The sequence below is a fragment of the Archocentrus centrarchus genome, unplaced genomic scaffold (genome assembly GCF_007364275.1).
Source record: "Archocentrus centrarchus isolate MPI-CPG fArcCen1 unplaced genomic scaffold, fArcCen1 scaffold_79_ctg1, whole genome shotgun sequence".
NCBI lineage: Eukaryota > Metazoa > Chordata > Actinopteri > Cichliformes > Cichlidae > Archocentrus > Archocentrus centrarchus.
Genome location: NW_022060290.1, coordinates 10,663 through 26,014, shown reverse-complemented (window position 1 = coordinate 26,014; position 15,352 = coordinate 10,663). Strand labels below are relative to the sequence as shown.

General features: G+C 40.7%; 1 pseudogene; it reads right to left on the bottom strand.

Annotated features, from left to right (window-relative positions):
* Positions 1–290: 290 nt before the first annotated feature.
* On the bottom strand, positions 291–12,876 carry LOC115777816 (cytochrome P450 2J2-like; annotated as a pseudogene).
* Between the last annotated feature and the right edge of the window lie 2,476 nt (positions 12,877–15,352).

Here is a 15,352-nt window from a genome sequence, read left to right as displayed (position 1 = left end):
AAGAGCATTTTTCTTTATCTGGATCTTATGGTAAATTTGAGTAAATTCACAGGTAATGGTGAGGTTCCCTTTAAAAAAAATAGTCATTTACCTACTTTTTAATAAATAATATTTTGTTTTGAGGGAAACCAGCAAAATCTTCAGTCTGTCCTCTGCCCAGTGTGAATGAAGCTAAAAAGTGCAAATATCAGACTATGATAAAAAGATTTCTACATAGATTCACACAGTACAGCTGCAATGGCACAAAATGGCAGCACATTTATTTTTCTTAGAGTAACATACAGTTCCATTTTTAGTAAAACACCTTCAAAACTTGTTACCCTCAATCCAATCAGCCTTTACAGAAAGTCTTTTGAATGAACTTGATTTAATTGTGCACATGGATCAGACATGATTGGAATGTGGTGAAATAATGTCATTTCTCCTTTTCCCCTCACTTAATTTTACTAGTTTTTGGTCTCCAGGGTAAAATGAAGAAAATTTACAAATTGTTTGTTACTGATGCTATAGGATGAAAATAGTATGGCAGATATATATAATGCATTATATGACAAATGTGATGGAAGACAGTAATTCATTGTGCCGAGAAAAAGACATAATCGGGTTAAGGCAGCTGATGTATCAACGTGTTACAGCACAGAGGCGGTAAGGTTTGGGACAACGGGTGCCTCCCAACCTAAACTCCAGACTGGGCTGCTCTCCAGCAGGTGGTGACAGAGAGAACCTTTGAAGGATGGAGGTGAAAAACAAAAATAACTCCATCCGGGCCAGCTGTTCTCCAAGACACACACGCTTACCTGAGAATTCACAAGTTTTATTCAAGCAATTTACAAGATATCCACTTGTATCACAGATTTTACTGCATTTCTGCAACAAGCCAATGAACCATTGTATAAGCGCTTTGAGTGCTCATACTGAGTAGAAAAGCGCTATATAAGAACTAGTCCATTTACCATGATATTTTGTCTTAAACAGGGGTGTTAACATCCAACCAACCTGCAGAAAATGGAAGGAAGGCATCTCTCTTGCCAAATTTACCATCCCTGTCCAGAAAGTGTGGAGGGTTGAAAGAGTGTGGAGTTTCCCACACTGACTCATCATGTAGGACTGAGTCCAGGGTAGCCAGGATCATGGTGCCCTGAAAAAATATTAACAATAATTGTAAGAACTGAAATACTAAAACAGAAAAAAATCTAAATTGGTTTTGAAGATTGTGTGACTTCACCAGGTGATGCCAGATGTTTTGATAAAATGCTGGATTTTTTTTTAGGATTTGGAGCCTATCCTAGCTGTCATAGGACAAAAGACAGGGTACATCCTGAAAGGTCATCAGTCTACTGAAGGGCCATAAGAGTCTCACTGTGTGTATTTATGAATCATTGCAGAAGAAGCCTTTCATTTATGGGGAATTGATTTTTATCTGGCCCACCATATTGTCTCACTACAAGTACCTACAGCAGCACAGAAATGAAAAACCAAACAGTGAGGGCACAAAAACAGACTAAAAGATGGACACAGCCACTGTGAAGTCATCCTTTGGTTTTGGCCACCATGTTGGTTCTTTGGAGTCAGAAGTTACTATATGGAAGATGGCACACACATGGTGTCAGTTCAGTACAAAATTAGTTGCGATGAGGCCTAGCAGACACCTTGTATGTCAGGGTAATAGATCATGAAAAGCAGCCCCCAGTGTAAAGTAGTGGTGGTAGTTTCAGTTCCAGCAAAAGGTCCATGCTGCAAGCACGTAAGTTGCTGAGAGTAAAACTTGAATCATTGTTCTCATCCTATCAGAGACACAAACAGCAGAAATTAAAATCTGTTGGTATATTTCATTACAAGACCAAACAGAACAAACACAATAGAATTCAAGCCCAAAGCTCTCCTTTCCCATCTCTATCACAAAGGCATCAATATAGTAATGCTGGGTTAAGGTTTTCTTTGTGTTCTCTGATCCTGATTTCTATGTAGTCATTTATCTGTTGTACCAGAGTCAGCATCTTCTTATGAGGTCCAGGCAGCCACTTCATCAGCCAGGGCATTGCGTTGTACATCTACAAAACAGGAGAACAGTTATTAAATCTGATGAAGTCATCTTTTAATGAATAAATAAACACTAACATTCAAAGAGAGATCCACGTCTGTGTGCACCACATAGAAAGAGACATTGTAGTCAAAGAATTGAAATCTAACAGAAAACAGCAGAGGTGGTGGTAGAAATATAACTTCCAAAGGGGAAAATATTTGGGGGAACAGTCACCAAGCTTTGTTTGTTTGTTTCAATAAGATTTAACTTGTGATTGTTTAAATGCAGTTCATATTTCTCAGTGTCCATTGCACACACTCATACACACAGTGTGACGGAGCGATGGAGAAGCTAGAAGGAAGGAAGAAGGACGTAAAAGTACAGAAATGCTTTAACATGAGCAGAAATACTGCTGAAACATCTGAGATGTTAAACTACATTTGGTGAAAAAGTTCACCAGGATGCACGAAACCCTCCAACTTTCCTTAGGAGGACCCTGGCTCTGCTACATAAGGAAAAATAAGTGTAGTGATGATGATTCCAGCTCAAGAATACATGGACATGTTTTCTTTAAAAAAAAGATTGAAAGAAGTGAGTCGTGTGGTGGTTAGCACTGTTGCCTCGCAGCAAGAAGGTCCGGGGCTCGGGTCCACCTTGGCCGGCACCTTTTCTGTGTGGAGTTTGCATGTTCTCCCCGTGTTTGTGTGGGTCTCCTGTGAGCACTCTGGTTTTGTCCCATGGTCCAAAGATATGTACTTTGTGGAGTTAAGTTAAATGCTGATTCTAAATTGCCCACAGGTGTGAGTGTGAATAGTTGTGTGTCTCTGTGTGTTAGCCTTATGACCGGCTGGTGACTCGACCAGGGTGTAACCTGCCTCTCGCCTTATGACAGCTGGGATGAGTTCCAGCCCCCTGCAACCCTTAAAAAGATATGCAGAAGGAAATGGATGAATGAAACAAACCAATAACATTTCTTTATTACTGGGGTGTCCATCAGTCAGTAACAGGTGTTGCTGCTAGGCAACAGTAGCACCTGAGAGTACTGTTCTATGTGGGTGGGGCATGCTCCAAATTTCAAAAGAGACAGAACGTTCAATCGCTTAGTTTCAGCATTTTTCAAATTAGGAAAACAAAAGCTAGGCAACATCAGCAGCATCAGAAGCTACAGCAACACATATACAAAGTACTGCAGAAGACTTTGGTCAGACACAGCATCAGCTCTGCTCTGAACATTTGACAGGTAGCTTCATTTCCTCTCTTACTAATTTCTTCCCCTGATTTAAGTTTTTCTCAATTGATTTGGCACATTTGTCACAGCAGAAAAGTGATTTTCACCACTCTTAATTCAGTTTTCCAAACAGTTAAAGCATTTTTTCATAACTCACACTCACCTGTGCAAAAGGCATCAGATTTATTTGTATTTGGAGCAAACCCTTACAAAGCAGTACTGCAAAAATGTGGGCCTAATGCAGAGTTTTTATGTGATTCTGTCCTTATCTGTAGCTTAATTTCCACGATGAACAATAAAATCTTCACAGCAACACTTTTGAGCACCTCAGTCTTTGAAACTGTGTCCTTTAAAGCCATGAAGGCTGAAAATGCCTGTCTGAAAGAGGATCCTGAAGAAGAAAAGCTGCTGGCCAAAGAAAACCTAAAGAAGAAAGCAGAAAACGTGAAGAAGGAATTACTGGCAGTACAGCAAGCAATTGAACAAAAAATAGAAGGTTTGATAAAGATGGACATGGCAGAGAACGTAATGACGGACATAGAGGGGAAAAACAGTATGAAAAGGCGAATAAAAGAAGCAAAAAAGAAGCTCAACCTGAAAGTGGACGAGGCAAAGAGGAAGTTCAGCCTGAAAGTGGACAAGGCCAAGAAGAAACTAAAACTGAAAGTGGACGAGGAAGAGCAGCCCCTTTTAAAGAACCTGGAAGAGGACAATGTGATGTGAAGTGTGTCCTAACAATGCAAAGGTTGAGGAGAGTGATGGTTTCTCTCAGACTGAGCAGCAGTTTCTCTTCACTTTTTCATCATCTTCTCCACCTTCACCCCTCCACTTCCTCTTTCTCTTTCCCTCCTCTGTTCCTCCTCCCTCTCTTTCCTTCTCCCTCCCATTCCCTTTTCTGTCTATTACCCCATCTCTTTCACACTCACCCCTTCTCACACCATGCCTCTTCCATCTCTCTTCACCCTCCTCTCCTCACCATGTTGAAACAACTTCACAGCATTGAATCAAAACTGTAAATATTTGCAAATGTACAAAGTTCTAAAGAAAAAAATAATAAATTGTTACTTTTAAAGCATAAAAGGTTGTCCTTCATTTATAGCAATATAAGGCTTGAAAATAACTGCCCAGATAAGCTAAATAAGGAGTTTTAACATGGCTTAAAAATGTCAAGAACTGCTTCAAGAAGCACTACGGCTGCACTTACTTCCCTTTATGAGCTGATGGATTCTGATGTAAAAATTAGGATATTTGTAATCAGATACTCTACTCTCTACTCTACCAGGAGACTGTGCTCCTAAAAACAGAACTCCCAGGATCACTGGGATTCACACTCCACTTAAACTGAGAAAGACCGAAGAAGGAAATCAATTCACAGTAGATATAAGTGAATGTGACATGCATTTTGTATAAATCCTGATTTAATATGATCATTGCATCATGTGGCATGTTCAAAAGAGGTTTACCTGTGTTGACATGGTTCCCTGTAAGCGCAACATTTCACTGAAGTTATGAGTAATGGACTGGTACTGCTTGTCAGTGTACTCAGATCGATTCCCAAACACCAAACAGCAGATGATGTTTGACACAGTGTTGTTTATCAGTGGCTGGGCATTAAAGGGCTTTCCTGTAAATGAAAACAGAACATTTGGATATGACACATGAGATGCACCCCATATCAAATCAAAGTAAGCAAATGCTATTGACTTGTGCAAATCAGTCTCATAACTTCAGCTCTATCATAGAGGATGGTGATTTTCTTTTAACTCGGTTTCTTTCCCATGCACTAATTTGTTTACATTTTGCAGGAAAAACTAAACAAGTCCATGTAATAAGCAGTGAAATATTTAAAAAACCAAATACAACAGTAAAACAGCAAAGATTGTTTTGCCTTGGTGTTGTGTGAAAGCTTCTGAGATATACTGGCACTCCTGCTGGATGGATAACTCCAGGGTCTTCTTGCCCAGACCAAAGTTTCTGAGTGTATGAAGAGCAAATCTTCTCTGCTGCTTCCATGAATAACCATTTGAACCCACAAGAGCTTTGAAAACATAAAGACACCAAATTAGACTGGATGTAAGTGTCACAATTTTACACTACCTACTGTGTAAGCATTACTTTAATACTATAGCTGGTAAAAGTGTGGTAAAAGTGTGCACACATTCTGTTGCATAATGGCAGAATCATGAGAGCATGACATAACAAAATATGCATGCACATCCTTGTGTGAGCATGCATGCATGTGTGCATATGTGCATGCATGGCTGGTCCTGGGTTGCTTCTGTGAGACATGTTTGCTCCCCACTGGTCGTTGCTACCCGCCCGGGAGATGGGCACTCAGTGATTCTGGGGCACGAGGCTGGGTGCTTTGGCGTGGTTGTTGGACTGCTACCTTGGGGGTTGTGGTTTGGGTGGGTGCTGGCTACTTCTGCGCGGGCCTCTGCTTGGCGTCGGGTGGGTCTTGGGCTCCTGGGGCCCTCCCCTGGCTCGTGCGGTGGTGGGGGCAGCTGCCCATTGTCACTGGATCTCTGGGGCTCTTGCCCTTTGGCTGTGGGGGCCCTGGCTGGGACCGCCCTCCTCCTGCTCTGGGGATGGACACACGGTTGTCATCGGGATGTCTGGTCTCGGGTCTTCAATACTCATGAGTGGCTGCGGGCAGCCTGGGTTTCCTGATTCTGTCTGAGGGTTGCTGTTGTGGCCCGCTCCAAGCCGAGGACACTCTGTACTGTTTCCATGTTAGATTAGATTAGATTAGATTCAACTTTATTATCATTGTACACATGTATACAATGAAGATGTGCCCATCTTGAACATCAATGCTGTGAACAGGAAGGAAGTTGGTGTTCTATAATAGTTTGATTTCCTTCTTTAGCCTGCAGATCACAGCAGAAAGGCATCTCAGTGCAGCAGTTTTAAAGATCACTCTGAATCGAAGCTCTGCGGTCCTGAATGCAGCCAACACGGCTAAAATCCTTCACTTCCTGAGGACACCAGAGGAGACTCTCAGTATGCAGATCATGTTCAGGTCATTGAAAAGGGGAGAAGATGGTCCTCTGAGAATCACTGACCAATCAGAGAGTGATTCAGTCCAGCATCACTTCAGTTGACTTTTTCTTGGAAACTGATGTTCACAACATGGAATAAAGACATTTTAAGCACTTTGTAAAAAGGAACCTTAAAGAAGGGTTAGAGTCTTTAAATAAGGGCTTGTTTCAAACCTTCTGTTAAAGAGGATCTTAACTGGTACTTCTTCACATTACTGCTCCATTAATGAAAGCTTATGCAGAACCTTCAATATTAGTAGTGTTGTAGTCAAGACCACCTAACCCGAGACCGAGACAAGACCAAGACTTTTAGGGTCCGAGACCAGTCGAGACCAAGACCGAGGGGGGGCGAGACCGAGACAAGACCAAGACCAGTGCCTGACACTACATGACACAATAAAATGTGAAACATGATCAAAATCACTTCTCAAATTGATCTGAAAGATCCGCATTCCCATAAAATCATCCTGATATTAAAAACTCACAGCTCAAATAAATATAACCATCTTTATTTAATACTCCTGGGTGACTTCCATCATTTATCACAGAATGTAAAACAATTATTCATAGTTCATCACAATAGTCTTAACTTTTCTCTGCCTTTCATAAACTATGCATAAAGTTGTGTTGTTTTTAAACCAACAATCTTTGTAAAAATGGGTGCTTTTTCAAAACCACATAGCTAAATGTGTAAAACTGAAAAAATGGCAAACACTCATCAACAGTAAGAACTAAAGCCTTTAATCTTATACAGATTAAAGCTGCAGGATGTAACTTTTATAAAAAATCTGGTTTTTACATATTTGTTAAAACTGTCACCATATCACGACAGTATGAGACCGATAATATGCTAAAAAAATGGAGCTCATCCACCTCCTCCCTGAACCGCTCCCAGTCAAAAACAACCAGTCAGAGCCAGGAGGAGGGTCTTAGCACTGTCAATCACTCCTGGTGTATGCTGCTCAGTGTAGTTGTGTGCGACACTTCAAGATTTGGTATCGATCCTATGTAAAGTAAACAAAGGGCCATTATCACCGATACTGATACCAATACTTTTTAATAATTATGAAGAATTTCCATGAAGTTTAACTGGTTTGAGATTTTTTTCCTTTGGATCATTAATTAGTTAAAACCCAGGATAGAATTGGGCAAAGTTTATATGTAAGTAGAAAATACTTTATCAAAATAAAAGTTATTGTTCTAAAACAAGAACAAAACAATTTTCCCCATAAATTGATGTCTGGATTTTTTCTAAGTGTACAAAAATCACTCAAGAACAAATGCAAACTTTTTTCCAGGTAGATTTTTCAGAAAGTATAATAAAAAAATTTAATAAAAAATGTTCCTTCATTCACTAATTTTCTACAAATTTAAATTTAAATTTGATTTAAATGTTTCATAGCAAAATCCTTTTTTTTCCCAAATAAAATATGTTACGCATCACATGACAGTATAACAAAACACTGTGGGGGGGGGGGAGCAAAGTTCTCTGTGCTGTGACAGGAGCGACACTTAGACAGTCAGCTCGCATCTTTGATGAAACCTCAGCACTGCATACAGGAGAGAAACTGAAGCCAAAGTATCGATCTCATTACACTGATATTGATCAATACCAATACCAACGTTGGCATCCATATTATCGATATTAGGATCAATCTGCCCACCACTAGCTCAATGTACTAATGGCGGAGAAACAACTTACTTACTTCTCTGCTGTTACCATTGGTGGTGGCCATGGTTAACTTCCGGGTTCTAGTAAGAAATATTCCTCACCCCAGCACTAATGCTAATGCTAATTAGTAAGCTAATGCTAACCACCAAATGCCGCTCCCACTTGTTAGTTGAGTGATGGGGCCTAAGACATAACCAGAAAGCAGTAATCAGTTTTTTTGGACGTGTAGTTACATTTCTGAGGTGCATGTCAGGTTTGCTTCAGAGAGGATTTTCAGTTATACACAAAGGACCAATGCAGAACTCTAAATCAGGCCTTATTAGATCGATAGAATGATAATTTTTGCATATAATCCAGAAAAGTTACATTTATACATCAAGTATTTAATGTGTCCCAGAGTGCCGTTTCCTTCCACTGTGTTTGCAGAAATCACATAAAAAAACATACAAAAACATAATCCAGATTCCTCAGCTGCTAATAGCATTTCCTACATTTGAATATCAGCCACCATATTGTGAGCATAAACTATCACGTTTTTAATGCAACAATAGGAAGTGACATCATCTTGCTGGGAACTGTAATATTTTATTCTTGAAGGCCTCTCATAGCTCTACTGGTGCTGAAAACTAATGTTTGACTATGGCTTTCTGAATACAAGTAGGGCTGCAACTATCAATTATTTTAGTAATCAAGTATTCAATTGATTACTCCGTCAATTAATCAAGTAATTGGATAAGAAATAATTTTTCATTTTAACAATTCATCAGTATTTTAACTTCCGTACTGCAGATGTTTCTCTGTGTGAAACAAACAGGGTGGATGGAGCAGCTACAAAGTTCTCTGTTCTTCATGTTGCTGATCAGGTGGTTGATAAAAACATTTTGAAGGAGCCCCTCTGTACTGAAGGGGTGGAGGGGGCACCGAACGATTGCTAGTGCTAATGGCAGCCCCCCTTTCCCCAGTACACTGTGGTTATTGATCTGTTCTGGTGGCTACAGCTGACGTAAAGAAAAAAATAACAGCTGACATCCTCTGCACAACACGCGCGCACATTCAAACATGCGCACTCACAGCACAGAGAAGGGGGCGTGAAAAAACATCTCAGCGATCCACTCGTGTTAAAGGGTCGTTTTTGTTTTTTTGGAAATGCTCCGCTTACACGGAGACACCTGAGCTGCAGAGCTGAAAAAACATCAAAGCAACAAATTTGTGTCGAGGATTTTTAATAATCGAATTGCGTTATTCCAAGAATCGTTGCAGCCCTAAAACTTGCATTAAATTTTTAGTTTGTGTATCAAAATACATGAAGGTTGGTATTTACCTTTCATGCTGGGATTTTTTTGTTGAATCGGAAGCCTGAAATTTTCCTTTGATCTTCATTTTCCCTCTTACTTCTCTTCGTGTTCATGCGGTTATTTCGATTTATGCAGCACACGCGTGACCATAGTGAGATCAAACGTACACACTGTGAATGAAACTGTCCGTGCTCTGTGGTAGATTGCAAACTGCGGTGAAATGATACAGGCGTAAGCAGCGATAATAGCAGCGACCTAGCCGGGGCGGAGTCTGTGAGGCTGCGCTCCTTTGAGAGGCAGAGGAGCGCAATCTTTGTGGGATTTGAATCAGTACGTTTTGCATCCAATAAAAGCAAAGATGTTAACAAATAAATTGGACAGTATTCTGGCAATTTAGTGATATTTCCACAGCTGTGGTCTTGACTGGTCTTGAAATAAAATCCCGAGTCCGCAAGGTCCGAGTCCATGACAAGACCGAGACCAAATGCGGCCGAGTCCATGACAAGACCGAGACCATCAAAAGACCGGACCGATCAAAAGATCGGTCTTGGTCTCGAGACCAGTCTCGAGACCAAGACCGATCTCGAGTACTACAACACTAATTATTAGCTATTGTTAGACTACAGCAGCGGATACTTTAAATGATTTCAGAGATTTGGTTGATGTTTTGAAAACACTATTTGTGAAAAAAGCAGTTTTGGTTCCAACCATAAAATGTGATTTTATTTTTCTCTCTGCAGTCTCTGGAGTTTCAGTGGTGAAACTTTAGTATTGCTGCTTCAGTCCTGAGCGCTCACTCCACTGTCTGCATCCATCCTTCCATCCATGCTCTTAGCCGCTGACCCATTCATGGCCACGGGTGCTTTGAAGAATCATTTCACACAAATTAAAGAAGTAAAAAGCACATGCTGAGAATAACACCATCACTATTTTCCAGTGCACACACTGTAGTTAATCACAGTGGATTAATAGTAGTTTTTAGAAGGTTGTTATCTTTGATGTTATGATGATCATCCTTTTGAGAAAGTACAGTATCAGTTCAGTGTTCAGCTTCACATTCATGTTTTGTTAGCTGTGAAGCTAAACAGCTCAAATGGATGTCATGATGCGCACTGTGTGTGTGTGTGTGTGAGTGTGTGTGTGTGGGTCGATTCAGGAGAGCCTTCAGGGTGGCTTCTCTTGGTGGGTGGAGTGCTTTTGCTGGAGGAGGCAGAATTGGTCGACTGTTATGTTATTCATTCGAGGGTTTAATTTCGGCAGCTTTTGAGATTTTGCAAATAAATCGTAAATAATTTTAAGAATGATCCACATGGTTAGAAGGGAAGCAAACTAAGCAAATAAAAGATTTTTCTTGGTGGATTTTTGGGACTGTAATCATTGCTAGGTCGTGTTTTATAATCATCGGTAATAAAGGAAGTCAGAGCTCTGGGAATTTGAGCCACCTCTTGAACTTTGTTTGAGCTTCATGCACTTCAAGACTTGTTGCTGTCCTGAAAACCCTCCATCTGTCACCCTGTCATCATGACAAGTAAAATACTAACAATAATAAGAGAAAATACATTTGACCACTTGACTGTTCTATAAAACAGTTTATAAAACAGTTAAAAGTGTTTTCTGAATTATTTCAACACTTTAATGGTCAAAATCGTGGAATTTATGCACTTCCTGTTCACACACACGGAAGAAATGCGGGGTGATCCAGTGCAGTGCCCTGGCTCACCTCTGGGGGCGCTGTGTCACATACAATAAATGAAGCAGGCGTTTGGTGCATGCCCATTGCTGTCTGTCTTTATATCGCCAATATACATGATTGATTACACATGTGCTACACATGCTGATGTGCCAGAGTTTGACCTTACATTAAATATTATGTTATTCTTGCCATCAATTTGAACTGTATGCAGTTGATTAAAGCACAATTAATCATTAGTATAATTAAAAATATAAGCTTCTAATTTGGGTTCATGCATGTGAACATCCGACTCCAAATGAGTCAGTGCCTCACCGTCACAAACCTCACCGCACATCACTGCTAAAAACAAACATCGTCACCAACAGAAGGATATTTAAATATCAGGAAGATCAAATTTACAGAAAAACCTCGGACAATAAAAACACTGATGTAGCTTCCACGATGGAAAAATGCAACCATGTGGAAGTGCTAAGTCTGTTTTCTGTCTGAAAGCCAGTGTGCAGATTCAGCCCTCCTCATCACATTTGGGGTTTCGCAACCAAGATGGTGGAAACGTTTGAGGTACGGACGAGCCGACCGTCTGTGGCAAGCTGGGAACAGCTGACTGTGATGTGCTCAGCGTCCAGGAGGGGGGCCCAGCAGGTACAACACCATTGCCCAGAGAAGCCAGATAGAGGCCCTGGCTATGAACACAGTTTGTATCCATCCCAGGCTGGTTGCACTGCTCCCTGGGGGGGGGGGTCTGTCCATAGCCCTGAAGCTGAATCACAGAGAGGCAGACTGTCAGTAAAACCACAATACAGAGCTCTTGTCTCAAATTAAAGGCACTACATTTCATGAAATCCAATCAATTCCCCAGATAATGACTGAAATAGAAACAGATCACGTGTGTTTAATAATTGGAGCTACTTACATGAGGGACATGTGGGGGGGGGGGGTGTTGCTTAAAGGTCCATGAAGTGGACAGTCCTTTCTTTGTCTCTCCTCCTAAATCTAGCTCTTGTGTTCTGAAACCAAGTCTTCACCTATAAAGAGGAAAAAGACAGATTAATGAGCCAGACATGAACATGAATTAAATTTAATATACTTGTATTGTAGCAACCTTCAAAGAATAAAAACACTCACCTGTTTGTAGGTCAGTCCTGTCATCTCTGCCAGCTCTTCCATTTCATCTGGTTTGAGATGAGTCTGCAGACTGAAGCGAAGATTAAGAATATGTAGTTGCCTCTCTGAGAAAACCACCCGGTACTTTCTCTTAGGTTTCTCTGCACTCTTCTCTGGAGCAGTGAAGGGAGCATGCAGAATCAAACCCGTGCTGCCATCCTCATTCTTTGGGACAGCAAGAACCTGTTTTCCTCTGTGGCAGGGCTGCTGTTGCTTGTATCATTATGGAGAGCATTTTCAGCCCATGAAATGATGTCTGCCAGGGGGAGACTCCCTTCAGGGCTGCTGCCAGAACTCCACCAATCTGAGAGGGTAAAGAGAGCGAGGCCAAGTAAGAACAAGTCTATACAGTCCACATGGGTCAGTATGGTTACTGATGTGTTTGCATAAGATACTTTAGAACAGAAATGATACAAAGATAATTTGATGAAGTTTATACAGAACAGTTTCACACTCCCACAAACTTTCTCTGCATTTTAGTTTGGCTGCATTCTTAAACTTTGTCACCAGATGGCACCACTTTAAAAACAGAAGGTTAAAAAACTGTTTGGATATTTGGAAAGTCTTTCAAAACCAAGACGGACCTGAAGAGGACTCTCTGCTCAGCTGTGGAGGGAGAAATGGTGACTTCTGGTATCAGGCCTTAAACACAGAGTTTAGCCACCTCTGCTAATATTGGCTCATTGGGCAACAATGCTGAGTACATACCTGGTGAGAAGCAGTCCTCCATGGAAAAGTGGAAATTCATCCAGTCCTCCATCTTTGCAGCAGATTTGGTGTTTGTAGATCAACACAAGAAAAACTTCAAACCAAGCAGGATGGCGCTCTGTGTCGGAAGACTGACTCAAGAGCAGTGCTCCTGAGCGGGCTTTTAAGGGGTGTGTGGGGGTGGGTGGGGGGTGTTGAGCCGTTCTTGTGAGTCGCTTACAAAGCAGTCGTGCCGGTGCCATCAGCTGACATCATTTGCATTCATTTAAAACGATTCTCAGGTTTGAAAGGAAATAAATTGCAGTTAGAAAGCAGCCATATAAATGAGTCTTACCAAATCCTTCCAGCTTACACTTTCCAAAATATTAAACTCTGAATGCCCAGAATGACTTTATGATTTTACTCACTGATTCATCAAGAAAAGACAAAGTATAATTTCACAGACTCAGATTCATGGAGTCATGATTGTTTGGAAGATTTAAAGCATAAGTTGTAAAGGTGGCCAAAGACTGACTTAAGAACAATACTGAGTCTGTTTATAAATGATAAACTTTGATAAACCTGTGACTAAGACTTTGATAAACCTGTGTGGTTTGACAAAGATTAACATTACAAACCTGAGGCGGCCACAAGGCAAATTTAGCTGTATTATTATAAAGGCAAACTGACAGCTACACTAAAGGGATTGTGTAGTTTTGTTGAATTAGCTTTGCTTTTCTTACTTTAGTTGATCCATTATTTACACTTTAGTTTCTCTGCTAAACAGCACAAAGGCTCAGGATTTTAGTCTCTGCTTAAATCTCAACAAAAGCCACTTTGAAGCCCATCATTGTTGCAGCAGATTCTCTGCTGCTTACATTTTTGACTTTGAGCCATTTTTAATTTCAACCCAGAACTGACTTCTGTGTTATTAAAGCCACATTGACACAGGCTTAGAGAGAAGTTGGAGACCTCCACAATCCCAAATGCTTGGGACCTCCAGCAGCAGCTGGGTGGATGCTGTTGGCCAGTACATGTTTCCCTACCAACTTTCTTTTTATTGAGTCTAACACGTCCTAATACAAACACCTTTACCCCCATTATGTTCCTTATGGCCCTGGTGCCGTTTGTGGTCCCAGGTTTCTGTCTGCATTGACTTGGTAATTAATCCCATCAGTGGTAGCAGGATGTGAGGCAGGGACTCTAACAGACACATTAGCGTATGTTTAGTGGCCTCTGGCTGAACTGGGTGTCTTTTCTGATTTTGAATGGGCCAGACGAAGTGTCTGCGGGGGTTGATGAGGGCAGTTAGCCTTGATATTCATGAACCTTCTCCAAATGACCTGCACCAACAAATATTCTGACTTTAGTTCTAAATTAGTGCTGAAAGTCAGTATTTGGATGTAGTTTTGGTATAATTTGCTTTATTTTGAGACATCTTCATTCATACCTGGATTAAATTCTTCATGTTCACATCAATCATGCCAGCTGAAGGATAAGAAATCAGACACAGGTCAACAAGGAAAAAAATCCAATTGTATTTAAAGATTATCACTTTCAGAGTGTTTCATTTAATAAAGTTACTTAAGGCAAAACGAGTGTTCAGGGCTGTCATCTGGATATTCAGTTCAGATTTACTAACGTCTGCAGCAGCACAAACCTGTGAACCCTCAGCGTGAAGACTCAGCGAAGAGTTACAGGACAGAGTCAAAGTTTCAGCACTGAGCTCACAGCTTTGAGCCATCCTCGGGTGACAATTACACTCATAACATTTTCCCCTCTCATTCCAAATAAATGAACACTCCAACTATCACAGATCCCACACCCAAAGTAACACATGCTTTTTTCACTTATATTTGGTCTTAAACTTTCATAAATCACATTTGGATGATTCGCTGAAATATTCTGCTAAAGTTTTGTGCTGGGAAAGGGAAACTTGTAAAAATACATGTTCAATAAGGCCAGCTACCAAAATATTTGTGTCCACGTGTTTGTCCTAAAATTCCTCATTAAATCCCAAAAGCAGATTTTTAACACCAAACAAGGGTTTAGCTGTGGTGCAGAGTGTTAGTAAATCTGTCCCACAAGGATCCAAGTACCCAAAACTACATGTCCCTCAAAGATCCTTCAACTCAGGAGAGTATTCAGAGGTACAAAGTAAGTGTTCATTAATCCAAATAACACAACAGTAGTTACACATTAAATGAAAGCACTCCATCCACCGAGAGAAGCCGCCCTGAGGACTCTCCTGAATACACACACACACACACACACACACACACGCAACATGGAGGACATTTTAGAGTCTGTATCTGTTGATTTGGTCACATGGCTGTATTGTTGGATTTAGACCTTTCCAAACACTGTTTGGTGTTCAGTCTGAACCATCCCTACTGCTTTAAAGCTTTTTTTGTACCATTACCTCCTATGTTTTTGAAAAGCTTTTGGTTACGTGTGCTTAAATAAGATTTCCATCATAAATTTGATGTAGCAAAGAAACTCATTTGTCCATAAAAATCACCAGAATGAAGAAATGATGGAACTGAATT